The sequence below is a fragment of the Mytilus californianus genome, unplaced genomic scaffold (assembly GCF_021869535.1).
Source record: "Mytilus californianus isolate M0D057914Y unplaced genomic scaffold, xbMytCali1.0.p SCAF_6, whole genome shotgun sequence".
In the NCBI taxonomy this organism is placed as follows: domain Eukaryota; kingdom Metazoa; phylum Mollusca; class Bivalvia; order Mytilida; family Mytilidae; genus Mytilus; species Mytilus californianus.
In genome coordinates this window covers 48663164-48680705 of record NW_026262712.1, presented here as the reverse complement: position 1 = coordinate 48680705, position 17542 = coordinate 48663164, and positions in this window count along the sequence as shown.

Sequence of the window (17542 nt, the reverse complement as noted above, 5' to 3'; positions counted from 1 at the left end):
GGGATACTCAATGCGTTACAAGGGCAGCATGTGTAGCATTTCGTTTGGGCAATGCAATAATGGATTTCATCCATTCTTTACTTGTCACAAAATTATTACCTGAGTTCTCATGCAGCCCTGAATAAAACGGGTAACTAAGCAGCCCTCTCGTCGGGTGAACGAATCATTTGTTTGTCCATTTGACAGTTCTTTTGGATACATGCTTTAGTGTGCAAATGGTTTTTTCACTCGAGGTTATCCGTCTCAGGTTGCAAAGTGAGCCCATACCCTCTAAGCATGGGCTGGGCCAGCGCTCAACATGCAGGTATTAAAATTAAAATTAAACTAAAATGAACTAAAAGAGTGGGTATACTTGGGTTACCTATGTTTGACATGGGATGGGCCAGCGCTCAATATGTCACTCGTAGAAAGGTATTTTGAAGTAACACATTGTTCTTTGAATTATGCTTCGAGCTCTTGTAAAAACTCTCTTTTAAAAGGATCGCTTTGCTATTAGGTTCACATTGTTTGAGGTTTCATTCAATACTCTACGAGTTATGTTTCTGTTTGATGTATACTAAAGTGGCTCGTGACTTTCTCCTTAAAGAATATGGTCAAAGTTATTTGAAGTCACATTATCTACACTCTGTCGTCTAGTGCAAGTGCCGCGATAGATGCTCGAATAATGTGAATTTAATTGAGATATGTATTTTAGTTTTTTATTTTTTAAATACATATCAATTGCTAGCATGTTGCCCGTAACGCCAATTTCATATTTTTATATTTTTTATTATATTATGTTTTTTTTTATTTCTTTTTTATATATATTATAACTTGAATACAAGCCTGTGAAATTATATATAATAAATATTAGTCATTCTTAATTGAATTGATTGCTTTCACTTAGGTGTCAATTTGTTATACTTCATCAGTCGTTCTTAATCTGTATCTATGACAGATTTAATCTGTACCGTTAAACACATTTAAATCTTAAACAGCTGGAGAAAGGTCATCGCTCGTTCAAATCTTTATCAATAGAAACACGGCTCATAAATAAGTGTTAAAATGACATCTGATTATACATGAGCATTATCTTATAATTTTTCAATATATATATGCAACAGTCTTTTAAATGAAAAATGTTATTGCCTGCAGATACTGAGAGCCGTATAGTCCTTTTTTAATTTAGCATGAACAAACCTCATACGATTGAACATTTGACATTGAGAGGGACTGAACTGGTGTTGTAGTTTTGTTGAATATTTGGTATACAGAATTATGAATAAATAGGGAGACATAACTGATATTGCTGGAAGATGGGTGAATAAGAAGAAGTTTACTTAAGAAATAATTCATGGAAGCTATAGATTTGTTGAAAATTTACACATGGCCTGGGCCGTGATATTCGAATTTTATCCTGAGTATAAGCGAGGGATTAAATTAACGAATATTACGGCCCAGGCCATGTGTAAATTTCCAACAAATCTTTGGAATGATATTTAATATACAGACCAATATAAAGATTAAAAGAAACTTGGAATTACATCAACAGACCAAGACGATGTGTGTATCGCTTAGTGATAAATGACTCCAACAATGCATACTCTCGTGATAAAAATGCAGTGTATGAATCGAACACAAACAAAATTGACTACATTTTCATGCGCCTGTCCTAAGCCAGGGCCTGTTATCAAGTGGTTGCCATTGGTGCTATCTGCTGTACTGGCTTTTACTTCATTATATTAGCTTCAATCAGACCGTTGGTTTTATACTTTGAATTGCGTCTCGATGCCCTAAAATAGCTTACTATACGGTATGAAAGGTTCATTCTTGAACATCGCAAGGCGATCAGTGATTTTTTTCGAATCTTGTCCATTGTTCTAGGTTGGATATTTTGAATATTTGCAAATACACCATTTATTCTTATTTCTTATATCAGTCAACAATTCACAAAAGGAAATATGACACAATCGGCAAATTAACAGATCAGACACCGTTTCTTGTATCGTATGATCTCATGACTGACTCATGACTTCAAGACACAGACAAATCGTGTTTTTCAATAAACTCATAAAACGTTTTAGTATACCTTTCAGTCGATCTTTCTCATAATCCCGTCAAGGAATGTGTTTGTGCTAGGAGCACATTCCAGAGTATGTAGTCCGTATAAATTGAGTATACGTGTATTGCGTTGTGTTGATGCATGTAAATTAAAGGTCAATCGATGAGCAACGGATATGTTACTTTTGAAAAATAGGAAGTTTATAATAGAAGAACCGAAATCGTCTAGTATGTATCAATGCTACATCAATTAAATGGTATCGACTGGTCTTAATATGCCAAAAAATGTATGCTAGACACGATAATAACCACTTTAAAAGTTATAATTATTCCAAAAATGTCAATTCGTTGATTGCTGTTTGCTTATCTTCCAGTGGCATTTTATGTCAAATAGGTAGCTCTTAAACAGCCCCAGTAATGTATGTTATGTCTAACAATTCGGAAAATATATATCTAATAGTTTAGTTATTTTTCAAACTACATTATCACTGGAGACATTTACACTATAGTGTAGTTACTTCATATCGACTATTGTCAATCTTACATTATTACAAGACTTTTGCACGTTTTTAACTTTGACATGTGAAACTGTATATTATTTTGCAATCGTTTGACAATGAATAATGCATACGTGGAGATGTTTACTCTTCGATGCCATTTTTGACTTCGTGTACAGTTCATTCTTTGAAAACTGTGGTATCCCCTTTGTCAGTCTATCTTATTTCAACAGACATTCGGTATAGATCCTTCTCATAGACAAAAAGAAAAAACATCTTGCAAAGTTTTTGAATTTCAGTTTCAGATTACCTGCCAACCAATAACCTACATTACCATGAGTTCTCGCATCAGATATATCACAGCGAACTTGAGATAAAGGAGCTGCTTAATGTCACGATCTTCACCTCTAGATCGACTCATATGGACGACTTCAAATTAGAATCTATGACTCACGTATTGCTTTCAACTTTCCAATTGTCAACGTCACATTTCTCAGTATTAAAATATCCTCTTGACCCATCGTAATTCGTAAACATGTGCTAATTAAAACGACAAGCTCATGCATAATCACACTATACGGACTCATAAACAGAGGTGTACTATGACACAGAAACGGCTTTAACAGAGTTATGAGGGAAAACGACTTAAATTGTCACCATACGTTTCATGGTCACTGTCACGAGTTGTCTGTCTCGACTTTTAAAGTTTACTAGCAAACATGTTTCGATATCATAGATCTATTAGAAAGGACGTCTGGTTTGTAAATTGATATATCGTGTCCTATTACCGATAATGACACTTTGACTGAGTGTTGACTCGCATGGCGGGTGATGCATGCATAACAGAACATTTACCCTGTCGACGCATCCGGTCTCCATTAATAGAGTTTTGTTTGGGATTATTTAATTTTTTGTTGTTGATTTCCTTGATTTGTAATTTATAAATAAATTTAGGACCATCGGTAAACCACCTTTCCCCTAATTTGTTGGTAGATATGTTGCCACAAATGTTGGTATATTACTTAAGATGTTACATTTTGAATAATAGTTGTCAATAACGACTGTGAGTATTAAATTAATGTAATTATGATGGCTATCTTGAAATGGTTAATTAGGTTTTTCCACTTTTTCCGAGGAAAGACCTATTGATTTTGTTCAGAGTAGTATTATTTTTTTCTTCCGCCAATTTTTATTCTTGCGAGAAGATTTTGTTTCGCTAGGTGTCGCTTAGATATTTGGTATATCATATAAAGGATCTGTCCAAACTAGAGGATTTGCTTAATGTCATGATCTGTACCACTAGATCGACTCATATGGACGACTTAAAATTAGAATCTATGACGAACAGTTTAAACGCTTTTAAAACTGACACCGTTTAACCAAACACTTTTCCTTATAAGAGTTATCTTCCCAAACACTGTTTTCCTAATTTCAGACAAAAGTACATAGAAACCATATATTTTTTTGAAACAGTATGAAGAAACCTATGATTTGACACCAATAGTTACTTTTAGTTAACTGCAGGTAGCTTCAAATCAATTATTTAGAAATTTAATGATAAACAGTTGGTATTAAATTAGTATATTATTGTTTTTTCTTTGAAACTCACCATGTTTAGGCGACGACTTTTCATTGTAAGAGTTATCTCCCCAAACACTGTTTTTCTTGTTATTGTATCTCCTCCGTAACCAAAAAAGATAACGCCAATTTTTTTCCTTATTGTTCATAACATCCTCAGGAATTTTTGGCTGATTTTGAGCGAAGCGATCCGGCGACATCTTCTAGGATTTATCTACCGTAACCAATTAAAATTGTCGTGATGTTTTTGTAACTCATAAACCGTTAGCCGTATAATCCTAGAGTCCTCTTATTCGAGGTCCCTGGGTCCTAACATAGAAAACGAGGTCAAGGACAAAGGTCAAGGTCATGTTCTAAATTTTGACATTCACTTCCTATCGCTTCTACTCAGAAACAGATATCGAAAAAAAAAATCAAACCAAAATGTTGGTCACGACATGATATTAAATTTTTGTTTAAATGGTACGCGTCTTTTTTTGGGGGGGGTTCAATGCAACTGAAATGGTTAAAAAAAAAATGAACTAATTATAGATTCAAACTTTGCAGCTATCATGATGTATACATGCATGTTATCTTAATTAATCAACCACCTTCGACCCCCCCCCCCTCCCCCCCCTTTTCTTTCCAACTGGTGTTTTTTTTGGAGTGAAAATCGCCTTTAGTCCCGTACATTTTACTATAAACATGCAATCCTTCTTATGTACAAACTTCTGAAATAGAAATCCATCCCTGCAAAAATCTGCTACAATTCATGGATTTTCTGAAATTAATCGATAAACGTTTTGTTAAAGTACTTTAACAACAGCATTATTTTTGTGTGCATGCAATGAATGAAGACTCGTGATCAGCGATTAGAAATCAGTTTACCCCCGTTAGCACTGTAAATACACGGTCCGCTTGACAACCTGACCTGGATTGAGAAATTAAAATCAATGACATAGAAATCGCTCCCAAGGTCGTAAATATTAGTGAAATCCTACAAACAAATTTCTAAACATGCATTAAAATACAAATCTATGCTCCCGTAAATAATTGTACGAAAAAAACATGCATGATCAGACATCAATTACCTGTAAAAAATAAACTCAATAGTTATCATGTTTCTCTTATCAATACACATGTGGTCTGTTCAACGGTCTCCCCTTACGGTCTCCATTACGAATAAGTTTATCAAAAGACAGATGCGTTTACATGGATCGTATCTTACTTTACGGGCTTTATAAAAAACATATACCGTAACAATCAGGATGTTATTTTCCGTTTTGAAAAAGAATTATTCAGGTAGAGCGAATTTTCAAAACCATAACTTTATATCTATGAAATAGTTAAGTGAAAAATTTAAGTAATATATGGTAAAGAGATTTTTAACTTCATAATTTATCGGTTATACACAGCTTACGCTAATTAATCTAAAACGTTACTACCGACATGAGCTCAGCGAACGAGTTGGGAAAAATAAACACCAAATGAAGGGACCGAAAGAACATCGACGTCCAAAAGAAGGAACATTTACCACAGAGAACGAAAACTCGTCTCTTTTGTTTTATAATTTTGGTTTTGATTTCCTCGTGTGAAACTGAAATACCAATTTGGAAGAGGCAATTTCTAGTGATATTATAAACTTTTACATCAAAGATATCGTGCTTTTACTTGAATATGCCAAAAGCGCATATAGTCTACTGAAGATTCACATGACTCATCGGTGTTGCATTCAATCAGAACATTGGGGATGCGAAATAAATCTAACCTAGAACGTAAACAAGTATATTTACGTAGACATTTCTGACTTTTTCCTAATTTTTAAGATCGGAACAAACTCTTCCCCGTTTCCATTCTCAATTCTATCTTCCGGTCGAGTCTTTAAATTTTACTAGGAAACATTATGAGTATGCAACATAAACACTGAAAATCACGTACTTTAAATAATCAGATGATCGATAACTAAAAAATGAGAAATATGATACACGAAAATAAACCTTTACCATCTATCTGTTTAGGAATGACCTATATACTGTTACACCACTGTCTGAATATAGTTAAACGTTAGGGGCCTGCAAACCTGTTTAACTCCACCATATTATGTACGTGCCTGTCCATATCTGGATTCTGTAATTCAGAGGTTGTTGGTTGTTGATGCATATCATATTCAGTTTTTAATTATTCAATAAATAAGGCCGTTGATTCACTCGTTTGACTTGTTTAACATTTTGTTATGTCCTGGCTTTTTATAGCTTGCAATGCGGTATGTGTTTTGTTCATTGTTGAAAGCCCTACGGTGACCTGAAGTTACAACATATAATATCTACAAAAACATGTGCGTCATTTGGTCTCTGGTGATAGTTGTCTCATTGACAATCATAACACATCTTCTTTTAAAAATGTATATGAACAGAAAGAAAACAAAAATAATTTACATATTATTATACATAGCATAATGATATATACATCTTTAGAAACTGTAATATTCATATCTGAATAAATCAATAAAAAAATACTATAAATAATAATAAAAAGAAGTCATACCAACACCATGTCGGATGATTGGTCTCCGTATGTTCGCTAGCCAGAAACTTCCTTGGTCCTTTCTAGCTAACTTTTCGTAAGCGTCATATGAAATAAGATTTTGCTGCGAACACTGCTTGGTAGCACTAATCCAATCCTTGTCAAAGGCTTGAATGTTGACAGTTGCTGAATCTTGAGATTACAAAAAATAGGATTGACCAAAATACAAAAAAATATATACATATTATGTACACAAATAACGGTGTATTTTCTGGATGGTCATACAAGATCAACTCAAAAGCGAATATTTATATCGCAAAATCAAAACGACCCAAAAGGTCTCCATCAATACTTAAATGTACTTATATTGGTCACAGAGGTTTTCAAGCTGCAAGCTACATGTTTGAAATCATACTTTAAGATTACGCTTTTTTGTAAATTCTTTTTGTATCAAAAAAAAGATATCAAGTCAGTTAATTGACATGCTTTAAAAGAAATGAAATAATGACAGAAATTCAAATTCTCATGGTAAACAAGTATACACTTCTTCGTGGAAATCAGAATAATTAAAAATGTAAAACGAAATGTCCAGGAAAACAAACGTACAAACTAAAAAGACTATTGATCTATCCATTGAATTTCTTATTTCAGTGATAGAAACGAGAAACGATTTCATCTAAATATCCTTACCTGGTGTACACAGTGAATGGAAAGTGTTCTCGCAGCGGTTAGCTTGAAAATAATTTCTTTTGCCGTCTATCGAAAAAACTCCCAAACAATTTCCGGGCAAAACATGTTTGATGATGGTCCCTGAATATGAAGTATTATGAAATGAATGTGAAATGAAATCATTAAAATACCCTTTTCCTTCAATTTTCAATGAAATTACAACTGTTCCGTAACAAAACAGTAAAAAACTGTGTGCTTTAGGGAGAATACACAGTCAGGTATACAGAAACCAAAACTATTGCCAATAATTTCTGCAGGTCCATAATATTCAGAAAAACTTTTTTGTGCACCCATTTTTAACAAAATGGAAGATGTTCCACGGATCATGGCTAACCCGACAGGTCTAGTAGCACATTACCAATCGTATACTTAAAAAAGGTAACATTTCATGGAAACAAACTTTGTCCAAATATAACTTTTTTGTAACAGTGACCTCAAACTTTAACCTTAATAATATGTGTCTATCTCTTCTCTATATCTTCTATATATATATATACAAGTCTAAATTGAAAACAACGTTCAAACCTATGATTGCGTTGGATAAAAACCGCAATTTGTATACGTGTGCATGCAAACAAATTTCTTGGTAGAGGGGTCTAAATACAGCACAAACAACATTTTCCAAAAGACCAAATGAGTGCAAAAGTATATTTTAACAAAACGCATTTGACTAGCAGGTCGAACAACTGATGTTCTTAAACCCTGGTGACTGTCATTGGCGATTGCCAAATAAACGGATCACAAGATGTAACAAAATAGATCTTATTATTAATTAATTACCAAACAGAAAACAATAAACTTGCGGAAAAGATGGTATACCGCAAACATGAGGTGCAAAAATTTGTACACCATATCCGGATTTCGACAATTAATGTCTCTTCAGTGATGTTAGGAATCGAAACGGTATTTGCAAGGCCATATAATTTACCTCAATTTAGGATAGACTCTTAAATTTTGAAAGAGTCAAAATAGGATGAACGGATCATATAAACCCTAAGGCAAATATAATACAAGCCCAAACGAAAAAATATAAACAAGTCTAAATTGAAAACAACGTTCAAACCTATGATTGCGTTGGATAAAAACCGCAATTTTTATACGTGTGCATGCAAACAAATTTCTTGGTAGAGGGGACTAAATACAGCACAAACAACATTTTCCAAAAGACCAAATGAGTGCAAAAGTATATTTTAACAAAACGCATTTGACTAGCAGGTCGAACAACGGATGTATATATATATATATATATAATTCGTCTAAATAACAGCCCAACAATGTTAGATCTGTAAATTTGCGGAAGCAATTTTTTTGTTCTTCCCTGGCCGTGATTCGAACTCATGCTACTGAGATATCGTGGCACCAAATCGACTTGCACTATGGCCGACGCGCTAAACCACTCGACCACCTAGGCTCGACCAAATTCAAGCTTTCGTTGGCTGGGTGTTACCTTTCCTCGTCAGTTTTTATCTAGCGTCGTAACACAGTACATGATATAAAAGGCAGGAAGACGGAATATTACAGGTCAGCTGAATTATCTATCGTAGATGGATAAAATATGTCGTAGAGTTGTCACTGGTTCAGACGTACTTATAATATAATTATTTCTGTGACTGCATCCTACATTAATTTGTAAGATAATTCAGCTGATCTGTAATATTCCATCTTCATGCCTTATATATCATGTACTGTGTTACGACGCTAGATAAAAACTGACGAGGAAAGGTAACACCCGGCCACCGAAAGCTTGATTTTGGTCGAGCTTAAGTGGTCGAGTGGTCTAGCGAGTCGGGCATAGTGCAAGGCGATTTTGGTGCCACGATATCTCAGTAGCATGAGTTCGAATCCAGGCCAGGGAAGAAAAAAATTTACAGATCGAACATTGTTGGGCTGTTATTTAGACGAATTATGTATACAGAATGTATTTTCAGCCTTGTATCACCATCACTGGTGATCCGATGGATAAAATCTGTCGTAGAGTTGTCACTGGTTCAGACGTAAACATATTTATATATAAGTTTTATTTTAATCAATCAGAAATATAAAAATTAGGAGATGTGGTATGATTGCCAATAAGACAACTATCTTCCAAAGTTCAAATGAAGTGGATGTAAGCAATTATAGGCAACCATACGGCCTTCAACAATGAGAAAGCCCAATACCGTATGGTTGGCTTTAAAAGGCTCCGACATGAAAAATAAGAAACAATTCAATTGAGAAAACTAACGGCTTTTTCTCAAAGTTTCCATTGTAAGTAGTACTAGTGACATTGAACTTTGATTTCTTGAATTCTAAATCAATTGGCGTTATCCCTTTTCCAATGTCAATTACCTGCATACGTTTTCAATCATGCACGGAAAACCCAGTTTATCAACAGAAACCATTTTTAAGTAATGACATTGGCCTTTAACTTGCAACTCATGCCACCATCCAGAAACCATTTGTTTATGAAACGCAGACAGAATTACAGACGGACTGACACATCTTCGACTGTATGCTTCCAAAATTTCTTTTAGTTGAACATGTGTGTGACGATTTAAATGGTGGAACGTGTTATTGTTTTTTTTTTTTGGCAATCACCAATTACCACGCTTACCCTGTATACCGAAAAGAGTCTTGTTCTGTTTTCAATTGATGTGATTCCCTGTGGTTTTGCTTGAATTGTATATTCAGAATGACTTTGCGAGATAAGAGTATCTTACAATTTAGATTTAACATTGCACTATTTTAATTTTTTGAATAACGTCTTTGGTTATACTAGCAATGATTGTATTTAATGCATGGATACTATATATAATATGTATATCTGTCCAGTTATGAACACTTATTGTCATGCTTCTTGTCTATACTTATTATTCGTTTTTGCGCAATGTCATGTATATCCTCGGCTGCGAATTACTCTTACTGATGCAATGAATGAATATGTTGACGGCATTTTCCAATTACCATCATTTTGAATTAGAAATTAAAACAGAGAAATAAGACCAAAAGATGATTTCTTTCTGCTCAGGTACACAACCGTTGTACATTGTGTAGAACAGGTAAAGGAAGGATCATTTTCGATTGTAGGGTCAAATTCAACGTGCCAAAGTTGTTTGCCAAATCTTACAGAAATCTGTGACCTGGCCCACATGCAATTAAAAATTTAAATTTTAACTTCATTTTTAACAATTTAAATTCCTGTCTGTATTAACAATTATTATAATTACATACACGCTCTGTCATAATGCAGGCACGAAACATGTCAACCGGGTTAATGTGAATCAATTATACATGTATATAACCGTAATGTCGCCGCGATGTAGCCTTTTCGTGCTTTATCAATCTAACCGTATTGAATATTAGTCAATAACAGTGATTGGTCATTATCACAATATGTGTCAGGGGAAAATGGGTAGGAAGAAAATGCAGATTTTATTTCTTGTAATTAGACTTAACAATTATCAACAAGACTGTTACTGTAGATTCATTTATTTTCGTCGATTGATAAATAATTGTTTTTTCGTGAATATTTGATTTCGCGGTTTTGCCAAAGACTGCATACAAGTCTATAGAAAATGTGTACTTCGTTGAACATTTAAATTCGTGGTTCATGTATATCCAAGAAATGCACGAAAATTGGCACCCAACGAATAATAATGAATCCATGGTATTTATTTTTATCAATGAACAGTTTCACGGATTAATTTCCCCATCTTGGCAATAATTTACCTAAACAATTTTTTTTTATATAGCTCACTTGGTTCGGCATTAAGGGTGACAACCGTCCAAATCCTATAGGATATTATTATCTCCCGCAGGATTTTTGGAAATCCTATAAGGGATAAAGACATAATCCTGTCTGCTATTTTTAACAAGTTGGATATTTGGATGCAAGTTGGTAAACACTTGTTCAACACACAAAATAAATTTCAAATTATATGCTGTACTTTTATTGGGAATTTGTGTTATTGCTAGTAAAGTTTGCATTTATTGAACCATGAAACCCGGGGAAATCTGGTAAAATAAAATAGAAATTTTACTAAGTAAGAGAACATATAACACGTTTAATCTCTTACGTTTTTTTTCTCAAATAGAATTTGTTTTTCTCCCATAGGATTTTTTTCTCCCATAGAATTTTATTTTCTCCCATAAGATTTTTTTTTCTCCCGTATGATCTTACTCTTCCTTAGAATTTTTTTAATCTCCCAAAGGATTTTTATTTTCCCATAGGATTATTGTTCTCCCTTAGGATTTGTTTTATTGCTTATGATATGTTTTATCCCTGAGGATATTTCTTTCTCCCACATGATATATTTTCTGTAATGAAATCTCTTAGGAATTTTAATAATCCTATAGGAAATATTTCATCCAGCAGGATTATTTTATAAGAAAAAATATCTTATAGGAGAAAAAATATCCTGTAGGATATGCTTTTTTTCTAAGGATTTTTTTTTAATTCCTTAGGGTGAAAAAGTATCCTATAGGATATTTTTATATTCCTAAGGGATTATATATTCCATTGGTATTTTAAATCCTGTAGGATATTAAAATATCCTTTGGGAGTATGCCTTCATCCTATAATGTATAGGATTTCTAAAATTCCTATGGGAGAAATAATATCCTATCCGATTTTGACCCAGTTTTCGCTCTTAATGCCAAACCAGATGAGCTATATAATTTTTTTTATTGTTTACCTATCTAAAGAGGTATATTATTGCAAAGTTTGATGATTCTACCTTGAAAAATGTTGTTCCAATTTGAACTCATGAGAGTTGCAAATTAATCAGAGAAACTGTTAATGGCAATTTCGGACTTCAAACCGCAGCAAAATTATTGCTTTATAGAATAATAATGATAACTAGATTTGCCATTGCAAGCAATAGCGGATGCACCCTTCCCCCCATTGCCTCTAAGCGGCAGCCATTTTGAAAATTTTAAACAGTGAATGCACATATATGCATGGCTTTACATCTTTCTGTAAATTTTCAGAACATTTGGAGCATTTTGAAATGTTTACACATTTTTGCTGTTTCCATGGCAACGGCGGCCATTTTGGAAATTCCAAAGCCAGAGGTCTCATTTATACTTGCCAGTTAACATTTATATTAAGTTTCATAAAGTTTGGAGCATTTTGAAATTTTTGACTTTTTTGCTGGTTTCCATGGTAGCAGAGACCATTTCCAAAATTTTAATGACAGATGTCACATTGGTACATTGGAGGGAACATACCATCAAGGTTTCAATGGATTTGACCTACCATTTTAAGAGAGGAAATGCTACATTAAGGTTTTTGGATCATTTTGACCTGTTTTGCACTGTTTCCATGGTAACGGCAGACATTTTTGAAATTCCAACGCCAAATTCCACATCTACCAATGTTGCTCATCATTACTGTGAAGTTTCATTAAATTTTGAGCATTTTGATAGTTTTTGAAATTTTTGGTGTAGTTTCCATAGTAGTTCCAGTGATTGCCAAAATCATCTAAAACCAGTAAATAGTGGGCACCTACATTGTATTAAATTATCATGTTTCTAAGTTTATGCATATCCAAATAATCCACCAAACTCAAAAATTTTATTTTTTCACCTTACTTTGGTTTCCATGGTAACGGTGGCCATTTAAAAATTTCCAAAGATGTCGTGCATTACTAGAGTTGGTGGTCCTCATTTTGGTACCCATTCAATATAATTGGTCCATTAATCTATGAGAAAACTGGCGGACAAAAAAAGGTGGAATAATAATAATAATAATAATAATAATAAAGAAACGGAAGAAAAGCAATATGTCACCCGACATTGTCGTACGGGTGACATAATAATTTATTTTTTAAAGTGTAACATATTTGTCTACAAAGTCATATACAGATTATATAATATATATATATTGTACAGTAATAACATAAGACAAACACCCAGACAAATTTGACTTATATGAGACACTATATATACATGATATATACATTACAGTTGCCCTATTAGAACGTTTATTTGTTTACAAATAATTAATTGGTAAATAGAACAAGAGTGCACACGATGAAATGTCTCGCCTGTTTTACTGACCGTTGATTTTATGTTGAAAGTCTTAAAGATAAAAGTTTTACTACAAGTATCACATAAACTTAACATTTTTAAAGACCCATGACAATGAGATCAACGTCAGATAAATCCTGTCAGACAGACATGTGCACCTTACAATTATTCCATACAAATTGTTGACCTCTTGCTTACGGTTATTGAAAAATGACCAAAACATTGACCAATGAACCATGAAAATGAAGTCAAGGTCAGATGATACCTGCAGTCAGACATGTACATCTTACAATCATTCCATACACCAAACAATAGTTGACCTATTGCTTATGGTAATTCAAAAACAGATCAAAACACAAAAACTTAACATTGACCAATGAACCATGAAAAGGAAGTCAAGGTCAGATGATACCTGCCAGAATGATATGTACACCTTACAATCATTCAATACACCAAATATTGTTGACCTATTGTTATAGTAATTGTAAAAAAAAGACCAAAATACAAAAACTTAACATTGACCAATGAACCCTGAAAATGAGGTCCAGGTCAGATGATACGTGCCAGCCAAACATGTACACATTACAATCATTTATTACACCAAATAAAGTTGACCTATTGATTATAGTACTTGAAAAACAGACCATAACACAAAAACTAAACACTGAAAAATGAAAAATGAAAATAAGGTCAGGGTCAGATTAAACCTGCCAGACTGACATGTATGCCTTACAATCATTCTATACACTACATAAACTTGTACATTTGGTGGAGCGGAAACGCTTTTATGAATTAAACGTAATCGGGAATGCTCAAAATTTAAAAAGCCAAGAATGCAGAAGTGCAAAAGTAGCCAAACACTCACTCCAAGATAAATTTGTCGTTGGAACCATTTATTTCTATTGTGTTTTAATGCATTCTTATCATCAACGTATAATTTGCGAAAAGTATGGTATTAATCGTTTCGTTATATAATAACTGACTACTGAGCTGTCAATAACCTTACATAAACATTATCTTAATTAAACATATTTAGGTATTTAGCACATACTTACAACTTCTCGTCCAATCAAATTGCTTATATTTGCCTTCTAATTTTCATAGTACATACTTTTCCTGTGTACTAAGTAACTACGCATGAATGACCACAAGGGTAAGATTTCATTGTATCGTAATCAAGATATTTAAAACAAAAATTGCCACTGGCTATTTTGAAATAAAATGCTGTGTTCCAAATTAAATTAAATAGTTTGTAATTAGTTTTCACGTTGACTTTTAAATATCCTGCTATTAAACTCTTTGGATCTAAAAAATGTTTTTGACAATTGCAAATTTTATCATTTAAATAAAGGGTAATACATATGGTTCTTTATACCTTGATTAGAGTACAACGATATCTTAAAATTATGATAATGTATCATCCATGCAATTACTTTGTATACAAAAAAGTGTGTACTATGAAACCTTGTGAAGGAAAATTAAAGCAACTTGGTGATAATTTTTTAAACTTTCTTAAGGAAGGTGACCTGTTTCGTCATGAATTGATTGATTTATTGATTATTGGTTGCTTAATGTCCAGTGGCAAATATTTCATGCATGTTTAGGACGATGTCATGAATTGAAAAAAACTGTGATTATGTCTGAAGATAATGTGCCACCTATATATATATGTATTAACATATTCTGATAAATCTTTCAGTTTTTACTTTGAAATAATAAAAAAATAAAAAACACAAAACACAAAACCTATAATCTCTGATCTATTGGTAGTTGCTTTTTAATGCCTATCTGCTAGACTATATCTACGCGGACAAACTATCTATATGTTTCAAATTTATTATAGCTTTAGTTTTACTGTGAAATTAAAAAAATGTTTTCAAAACATGTAAAGCTTCCACTGCAATTTAATTATTGCCTGCTTTTGGTCAATTTATTTTGTCATCTTACCATATAAGAAGAACATGTATAGTAAAACACCGCTTTATATCAATATACATACTTATCCCAGCAGCTACCATCTTTTCATTCTGGAGTGAAAGGCCTTTTGAAATCACATATTTTACAATGATACTAGTGAGTAGATTTACAAAACTTCGTTAATGAGCTCCGTTTTACAAACACCTGTCATACAAGTAGTCAGCCAAAATAAACAATCAATAGACCAATTAAAAGATTACTCGAGTGGTAAATATGTGCTAAATTGGATAGTCTATGAAAAGGTATATACTATGAAATTAAGAGCTCGGGGCAAGCCCCTCGCTCTAAATTTCATAGTATATACCTTTCCATAGACTAACCTAGACGTAAAAACCAATCGTTTTTTGAATATTTAATGATACACAGAAATCGTGTTACCTAGTTATGACATAAGAATCACTGGTAAATTATTCGGTCGCGGATTTCATTGCCACAAATTGCATAAAACCTTTACATAATTATGTTACTGATACAAAAAAAATAGGTGCAATCTACCATAAATGTAAAAAGAAAAAGGGCTTTAAAATTTGCAAGAACTCACTGCTTCATTTATTTTCTTTATGCATCACAACAGTTTTTAACTTTCATGAAGTACTGTGATCATTTGTTAAAGTCTTCCTCATTGTATATATCTTCGTAAGGAGAAAGTAAAGCTATTTCTCGAAAAGGATCGATTGACATGCGACAGCAAGACTAAAATCGCTTAGAATTGACTTTGCAGTCGTTGATATAGTATTTACATGCAAATAACTCGTCGGGTTACAAATGTGCATTTATGAATAAATAAAAAAATGATGGGTGATTCCAACATGTATCTACATGTAGTTCATCCTATAACCGACGACTATCGGTTTTGCAGATTCAACAGGTAACTTAAATAAAATTGACAATGTAGTAACATTCATTGTATCGAAATCCGGGTAATTGGAACGACGGACAAAAACAATCGGTAGCGCAGCTTTCATTGTATATGATGTAGCGAAGACATATATACAATATGTCTCGGGCGGCAATGAGTTGTGCATATTTATGCTACATATCAAGTAAATACATATCAAGTAAATATTACATTTACAATCTTTGAATTTAAGAAACATAGCGGAACATAAGAATATCAAATATGTTCGTGAATACGTGAATGTATCTCAAGTAGTATTGTTTAATGTTATACATGTAGCACTGACAATTCTAAACCTGCTTCAAATTTTTTCTGAGTATGACACCGTTCGCGATTCCTCCACTTTTACATACGACGTCAATCTTAACATAACAATTCATTCAAGCATTTATATAAGCAAGAAAACTTTCGAAATGACAGATCAACATAATCGATGAAAGCTAAAAGTCTTTGGACATTAAATAAAAATAAATCGTAAAAAAAATCATTAAAAATCATCAATTTCTTATCGAATAAATTCTTTCGTATCAGACATTGAAGACAAAATAAACATGGTTCCATGAAACGATACGAGAATAACCAGGGTTTGTTATTTAATATTAGTGCAAAAGTCACAGAAATAATAGTAAAACAAAACAAAACATAAAATAGTTCGGATAATTTTAAGAAGAATACACCCCGAATAATCATAAAACACACTTCTTATTGGCCATTTATTTGAGATCGATCGACACCAACTACCAGTTATGAATAATTAATACCAATCGTGATAAGCCCATTTACGTGGGTGATAATTATTCTGCCAACATTATCTGCTTTTGATGAGGGTTCCGTACTTCATTATATATATTATGAAAACATATGTAAAATTCTCACATGTAGGAAGACATCATCAATGACGGGAACGGCAAATTAGGTGAAAACGCAAGATGCTGCTTGTACATGTATGCTTGTGCCTTCTTATGGCGAAAATTATAATTTTGACTATATTTTTCCCAAGTTGCTAAGTTGTGATAATTTTTGCCTGAAACGAAAGTGGCTACAATCTAGGATGAACCCTATTTGTTGATGATACATTTGATAGGTGCATCTCATTCCTATTCATCATCTATTTACATGCCATATAAACATTTAAGATCATAAATATTTGTTAATATAAACAGTATTACAGAAAGTAAAATAAAGCCAAATTTAGGATTTCCTGATCTGTTTCCATTCATCGTTGGATTTTAAACGAGAACTTAAATATGCATAAGATTCATGTTGTATTTAAAAAAAGAACAACAACAAAAAACAATGAGAACTGTTTACA